Below are 6,000 nucleotides of genomic sequence, written 5' to 3' on the forward strand. Positions count from 1 at the left end.
TGTACTCATGGGGAAGGGTACCACTTTTTGAGAGATGGTGATGGAACTAGAACCGAAGCCAAGCCCAGAACACGTCTTGAGCTTTCAAAACACCATTTTCTTTCAAAATCGTCTGACAGCAGAGATCAGGGGCTAGCATCGGCTCCGGCTCCAATGGAGATGGAGGCTTCTCGGGCCTCCCAGCCAGAGAAGCCCAGCGGGAGGGCCGGTTGCTCCCACCCACAGGCCCCAGAGAAGCCAGGCATGGAAAGGGAGCCTCATGCTGCCGGGAAGCCCGGAGTTCGCCTGCTGGGTCCTGGGCCGAGTGTGGGCTGGGGTGGAGCCCTGCCTGGAACTAGTGATGCGCCCCGAGAGCCCGGGACCAGCCCGCGCGGTGGCGGTGGGGCCGACCGAGGACACTTCCCTCTGGTCCTCTCCAGTCTTGGCCCAGGGAGCTGAGGCTCAGGGCTGGTCTGGCTGGACCTCATTTCTGTCCCTGCCCAGTAACCCTTCATCAGTGGGTCCCGGGGAAACGGGCCTGGCTTGCCTCCCATTTGAGGAACGTTTGCCAAATGTGTTACAAGCCACTAAAAGCTTGTAAACTAGGGTGCAGGCTGCCACGGGGCCTGGGCTGGCCAGAGGATACGCTCTTTAGAAGTTCCAGAAGCTCCCTGCCCATTGGGAGGGAGGAATGTCCCTACAGAGTCCCAGGCGGGTCTGTGCTGGGGCCTGGCCAGCTTTCCCTCTGGCGGGCCCCTCTGCTCCGGGGGAGCTGTGTGTTCCCTTCTCTGGCAGCTTGGGAAAGACTAGGGGCCCTTTCAGGGAAAGGAGTAAGAGGAAACGGGCCTGAAAAAGCTGCAGTGAAAGCCTAATTCTGAGCTTCAGCTGCGGACCGAGGCCTGGGAGTACAAATGCATTTTCTACCCAGGAGAACGGGGAGTGTTCGGAAAGGTTGTTTGGGGGAACTAGAGCCCCAGAGCTTCGGTGCTGGAGGATCTCAGACATCAGCTAGTATAGCCCCCCCCAGAAGCCCCCCCATTTTACTGGAAGGCTAATCTGAAACAGAATGGAATTTGGCAGGGGCTGGGATGCCTTTTCTCTTCTGAGGCCCTGTTTCCTGAAAGAGTGTCCAGAGGAGCTGATTCCCCCCTTCCCCGTGGCACTCCTCAGGGCCTTTTTAAGAAAACCCAGAGGTCTGATCTGGCTTCTCTGAAAGTAACAGGGTTTGTGGCTTCCAGGGGGTTTTCGGTTTGGAGCCATAATTTCTGTTTGTTCATCTGACATGTTCGTGCACTGCAGGCTTGTTGCCAGGTTTCCCCTCGCACGTTATCAGGCCGTGCTTGTGCGTGGAACAAGCACAACTCAGGAAGGGACCGTACTAGGGCAGGGGCTGCTGGGGTCTGGGGGCGTCGGGAGGTCGAGGTCCTCAGGCCTGTGGTTGGGGATGAACCGGGAGCCTCCTGGCCCAGAGTCCCCAGTGGGCATCTGCACGGGCGGAGGGCTCAGGCCCCTGCAGGAGCCGAGAGGCTGCCTCAGGAAGAAGCCACCTGGGCTGGCCAGGGAGGCTCCGAGAATGCGCAGGCCCCGGGCTCTGGAAGCTTCGGGAAGGGCTTATCGAGAGGGCGGCAGCCGGCCCCGAGCAGAAAAAGGGCGAAGGGAGACAGAGAAAGCAAGTGGCACTGAGTGAGGTGGGGCCTGAACTAAATTCTAAATTTTGGGAGCGGCCTGGGGGGCTGCCAACTTTGATCTCATTTTCTTGGACGGGCCTTTGGTTCCTTCTCATCCCCACCACCCAGTCACCAGAGAGTCAGCGCCTCCTGACAGCAGCGGCTCTTGGCGACTCGGGAGGCACACGCAGCTGGACGTGGGGGCACCCTGAGCTGGGTGAGGGCAGGGGAAGGGCCACACTGATGCTGGGGGAGGAGAGGAAGGCCTTGGGGGGGGGGGGCTGGGGTGTGTCCTGTCCCCACAGGGTCTCCCTCGGCCAGCAACCGCCCCAGGCCCAAGGCGCTCACTGAATAACTGAACTCCTGCAGTCTCTTCTCTTGAATCCTCAAGTTACCTTATATTTTTCTTCTTCGGGATTGGAAGACTAACAAGGATGTTTGCCTCCCTTGTGCTTTCTCCTTCAGGAAGGACCTTCTTGCTGCTGCTGTGACCGAGGCACTGAGGCACTGTTCTGGAAGCTGCCTCGGCATAAAGACCCTCCATCTGGGGAGGAAGGGAGACGGGAGGAGGGCCAGGGTGCTCTCTCGGGCCTGGCTCTGGGATGCCCAGCCCAGGTGGCCGTGGGATGCCCAGCCCAGGTGGCCGTGGCCTGGGTGGCAGTGAGAGGAGGCAGCCTCAGCTGCGCTGTGGTTTTCCTCCGTGTGACAGCACGACCACGACACTCATGCCCCAGCTCAGCCGATGACCGACGAGGAAAATAAAATGGAATTTATTATTTTTTTTATTTATTTATGATAGTCATACAGAGAGAGGGAGAGAGAGAGAGGCAGAGACACAGGCAGAGGGAGAAGCAGGCTCCATGCACCGGGAGCCCGACGTGGGATTCGATCCCGGGTCCCCTGGGCCAAAGGCAGGCGCCAAACCTCTGCGCCACCCAGGGATCCCTAAAATGTAATTTAAACCACATCTCGGACAGGGTTTCAGAGCCGTCTTCCTGGTTATGGAAACGGGGGCTGCACTGAGGGGGACCCCGGCTCTTTCCCCCAGAAGGCCCCCCCTTCTCCCGGGCTTGGTTTTGGAGGTGAGCTTACTCCCGGCCCACCGTAAGCACCTCCTGGGGGCTTGTGTGGCCTTCGGGAGCCGGGATGGCTGCCGTGCCCTCCCCCACGAGGCGGCCTGGATGTTTCCTCTCCTTCAGAAGCTGTAGGGGTTACCCCGCGTGGGCGTGGGCCCGGGCCCCTTGTATCTCAAGGATCTGTGCCTGAGTCTTGTGGTTCCTTTCCTTGGCCCTGAAGAGGCCACGTGGGGTCCCCCAAGCTAGGTCCCCGGGGCTACCCTGGCGGCTCTCAGACACGGCTGATTCCCATCCTGCGTCCGCAACAAATTATGTCTCAAATCGCCCTCCGCCCCCGGCCCCCTGCTCCCGCTCGGGTGTTCCGGGGACGGGGACGCAAGGCCCGCCGTGGGCTCCCGCTCCCCGTTGGGGGGAGGCCTCAGTTTCTCCCTGCACACTTTGGGGGGGGGGAGGTGGAGGGGGGCGCGGGGGAGGGGCGGGAGGGGCGGCGGGCGCCGGGACCGAGGCGGTCGGGAGCCCCGCGGCCGGGCCCCTGGGGAGGGGCTGGAGCGACGCGGGGAGGGGGCCGGGGAGGAGGCGGCGTTCCCGCAAATCACATGATTTTCCCGCTTATATAAATCACAGCTTGTTTTTCTCCCGGCCGCAGACTTAAAGGTGCAGCGTCTTCTTTCTGTCCCGGGGCGGGCCGAGCTGCGCCGGGGTGCTTCGCCCTCGAGGGGGCGGGCTCGCGGCTTAGGGGCCCCTCCCCGCAGCGACCCCGGGATGTGTCGCGGTGGCGGGAAACCGGGAAGGGCCCGGCCGTCCGATCAGCCCCGAGCCGGCGGGCCGACCCCCCCCCCCGCTCCTCCCGGGGCAGCGGCCCCCTCGCGGCCCCGAGGCTCCTGCCTCCCCGTGGTCAGCCCGGCGGCTCGAGGTCAAGGTGTGGGAGACAGCAGGTGTGCACAGGTGTGCAGCGCCCACGGCCTCCCGCCCGGCGGGAGACGCCGCGACCTGCTGGCCTCGCCTTCAGGGGCTTACACGGCGGGGCGACGGGTGGGGACCCGGGGAGGGCGAGGGGCCCGGTCCGTCTCCCGGCGGGTTCCGGGCGGCACCCCCTTACTGCCCGGCGGCCGGCGCGGGTGACGAGTCCTGCGGGCTGGGGGTGGGACAGGGCGGCGGGGAGCAGACGGGCGGCGGGCACGGGGGCGCCGGGCTGTGCCGCCAAGCGACGACCTGGGCACCTGGGCAGGGCGGGGAGCGGCCCGAGGGGTCAGCCGCGGGCACGGGGGGTGGGGAGCGGGCAGGCGGGGACCGCGCGGGGGGCGGGCGGGAGGGGCGGGGCGGGGCCGGGCCCCGGGGGGGGGGCACGGGGCGGCCCCCGCGGAGCCGCAGCACCCACCGAGCCAGCGGGAGGTCTCCGCGGGCCGCGGCCGAGGCTCGGAGAAAAAGTAGAAACGGAAAGTGAGGGGAGGAGGCCCTTAGAAGGGGCGGATAAAGCCGTGGCTGTGTATTCGGGGCAGAGAAGTGACCAAAAGGGCTGGCCCTTGGGCCGGGGGCAGGGCGAGGGGGACGGGGTGCCGGGGGGGTGGGCGAGGCCCCTCTTCGGGGCCGGTTCGGGAGCAGGTGGGCCTGCGGGCAGGTCCGTGACCGCGGACGCCGCCGCCTGCGCCTGGTTCTCCCGGAGGGGAAGCGCGGGGAGCGCGGGGCCGCGGTGCTTGGCCCGGCAGGTGCGTCCCCTCCTTCCCTCCTCGCCGCCTCCCTCATTTCCTTAGTTGGCAGGCACCTGAGCAGAGTCATTTGCTCTTCAAAAATGACGACTGGGCTGTCGTTGCTGTTGTTTTTCTTCTTCTTACCCCCCTTCAGCCCCCCCCAACCACGTTCTTCTCCTTGTTCTGCCGCTGCTGCTGCTTCTCCTTTTCCTCCTAAAAGAAACCTGCAGGTCTTGCTTGCATGACTAATTATTTGAACCGGATATACCCTCCATTAATAGAGGAAGGAAATAATAAATTTGTTTTCTAAGGGCCTCTTAGCTGAAGATGGCTATTACCTCACTTGATCTTTCCAGCAGCCTGGAAGGTTCCGGAGGGCAGGTATTTATGAGGCCCTTCCCCACCCCTATAGCTGATAAAAATAGAAGAATGGTTGTAAAAAGTTTTGTTATGTGGGAGAACCACCTGGCCACCAGTACTGTCTAGGTCAAATATTTCCAAACTTTTCTTTTTAGCTTCTTATTTTTGGAAATAGATTTTACCTGGCAGTCAAATAAAATAGACACAAAACACAGAGTCCTGGTTTCAGTGGACTGGGGAGGTTCTGAGGCTCCATTGCCTGGCTTGGCTCCCACTCCTGGCCCCCAGGGCAGCTTGGGAAGTGGCACTTTGCTTCTGGGACAACCCAGAAGCACTCAGAGAATTCTTTCTCTACGCTCAGCTTTTTTCTCTTCCTTTTCAGCCACAGACTTCCTGACTTCAGAGGCTAGGCTGGAGCCCAAGAAGGCTCTGTGGACCCCGGGCGGAGCTCATCTCTGGTGGTGATGCCAGCAGGGCGGCTGTGCCCGGGCGTCAGCGGCCGTGCTTGTGGACCAGCTGAGTGGGACCAGCGCCACTCCAAGGCCGGGACAGTGTCTCCAAGGCTCAGGAACTACCTTGGCTGGGGTGTGCTGGCCTGCTCAGCCAATGTGCTTCCTTTTTGAATGTGTTTCTTGAAAAACAAGCTTTTTGATGTTGAAAAAAAAAAAAACTATGATTTTTAGAATGTTGATTTGAGATAAAGCAAAGAAGGTGACATGCTCTGCAGATAGTTATAGAAAGCTGTGAAAGAACCACAAATAATTTTCTCTAACTGCAGCATTAATTGTCCGGTACAAGGAAGCCACCATTAGGATTCATTTGAGTGTTGTCAAATTCCCCAAAAGATAAGCATTAAAAAGGATTAAAATAATTTCATATGACTTTTGCTGTGAAAATAAAATCTCGGGGGGGGATCCCTGGGTGGCTCAGCGGTTTGGCGCCTGCCTTCGGCCCACAGCATGGTCCTGGGATCGGTCCCGAGTTGGGCTCCCTGCATGGAGCCTGCTTCTCTCTCTGTCTCTCTCTTTCTGTATCTCTCATGAATAAATAGAGAAAATCTTAAAAAAAAAAAAAAGAAAGAAAAGAAAATCTCGGTAAACCAGCATCCTAATTCTATTTTTTAAATTTTTTCCACCAATTTACCTATTTATAGAGGTAATACACACTAGTGGTAGAAATAGAGATGCAAATCATTCTGAAGGGTATAAAATGTAGAAGTTCCCTCTCATT

At 60.2% G+C, this 6,000-nt stretch overlaps 2 long non-coding RNA genes across 4 annotated transcripts; both read left to right on the forward strand.

Moving 5' to 3' along the window:
* The first annotated feature begins 750 nt into the window (after positions 1–750).
* LOC102153504 lies at positions 751–2,424 on the forward strand. 2 transcript variants are annotated; one of them, XR_005365307.1, is made up of 3 exons: positions 751–1,667; positions 1,776–1,863; positions 2,112–2,424. It is a non-coding gene; the product is annotated as an uncharacterized LOC102153504 (long non-coding RNA). The 2 variants fall into 2 exon arrangements; XR_005365306.1 differs by lacking the exon at positions 751–1,667 and having other exon boundaries at positions 1,700–1,863.
* A 932-nt stretch (positions 2,425–3,356) lies between these two features.
* Positions 3,357–5,651, forward strand: LOC102153450. Of its 2 annotated transcripts, none has more exons than XR_005365310.1 (2): positions 3,357–3,667; positions 5,153–5,651. It is a non-coding gene; the product is annotated as an uncharacterized LOC102153450 (long non-coding RNA). The 2 variants fall into 2 exon arrangements; XR_005365309.1 differs by lacking the exon at positions 3,357–3,667 and adding an exon at positions 4,435–4,791.
* Positions 5,652–6,000: the final 349 nt, after the last annotated feature.

The sequence above is a fragment of the Canis lupus genome, chromosome 10 (assembly GCF_011100685.1).
Source record: "Canis lupus familiaris isolate Mischka breed German Shepherd chromosome 10, alternate assembly UU_Cfam_GSD_1.0, whole genome shotgun sequence".
Classification (NCBI taxonomy): domain Eukaryota; kingdom Metazoa; phylum Chordata; class Mammalia; order Carnivora; family Canidae; genus Canis; species Canis lupus.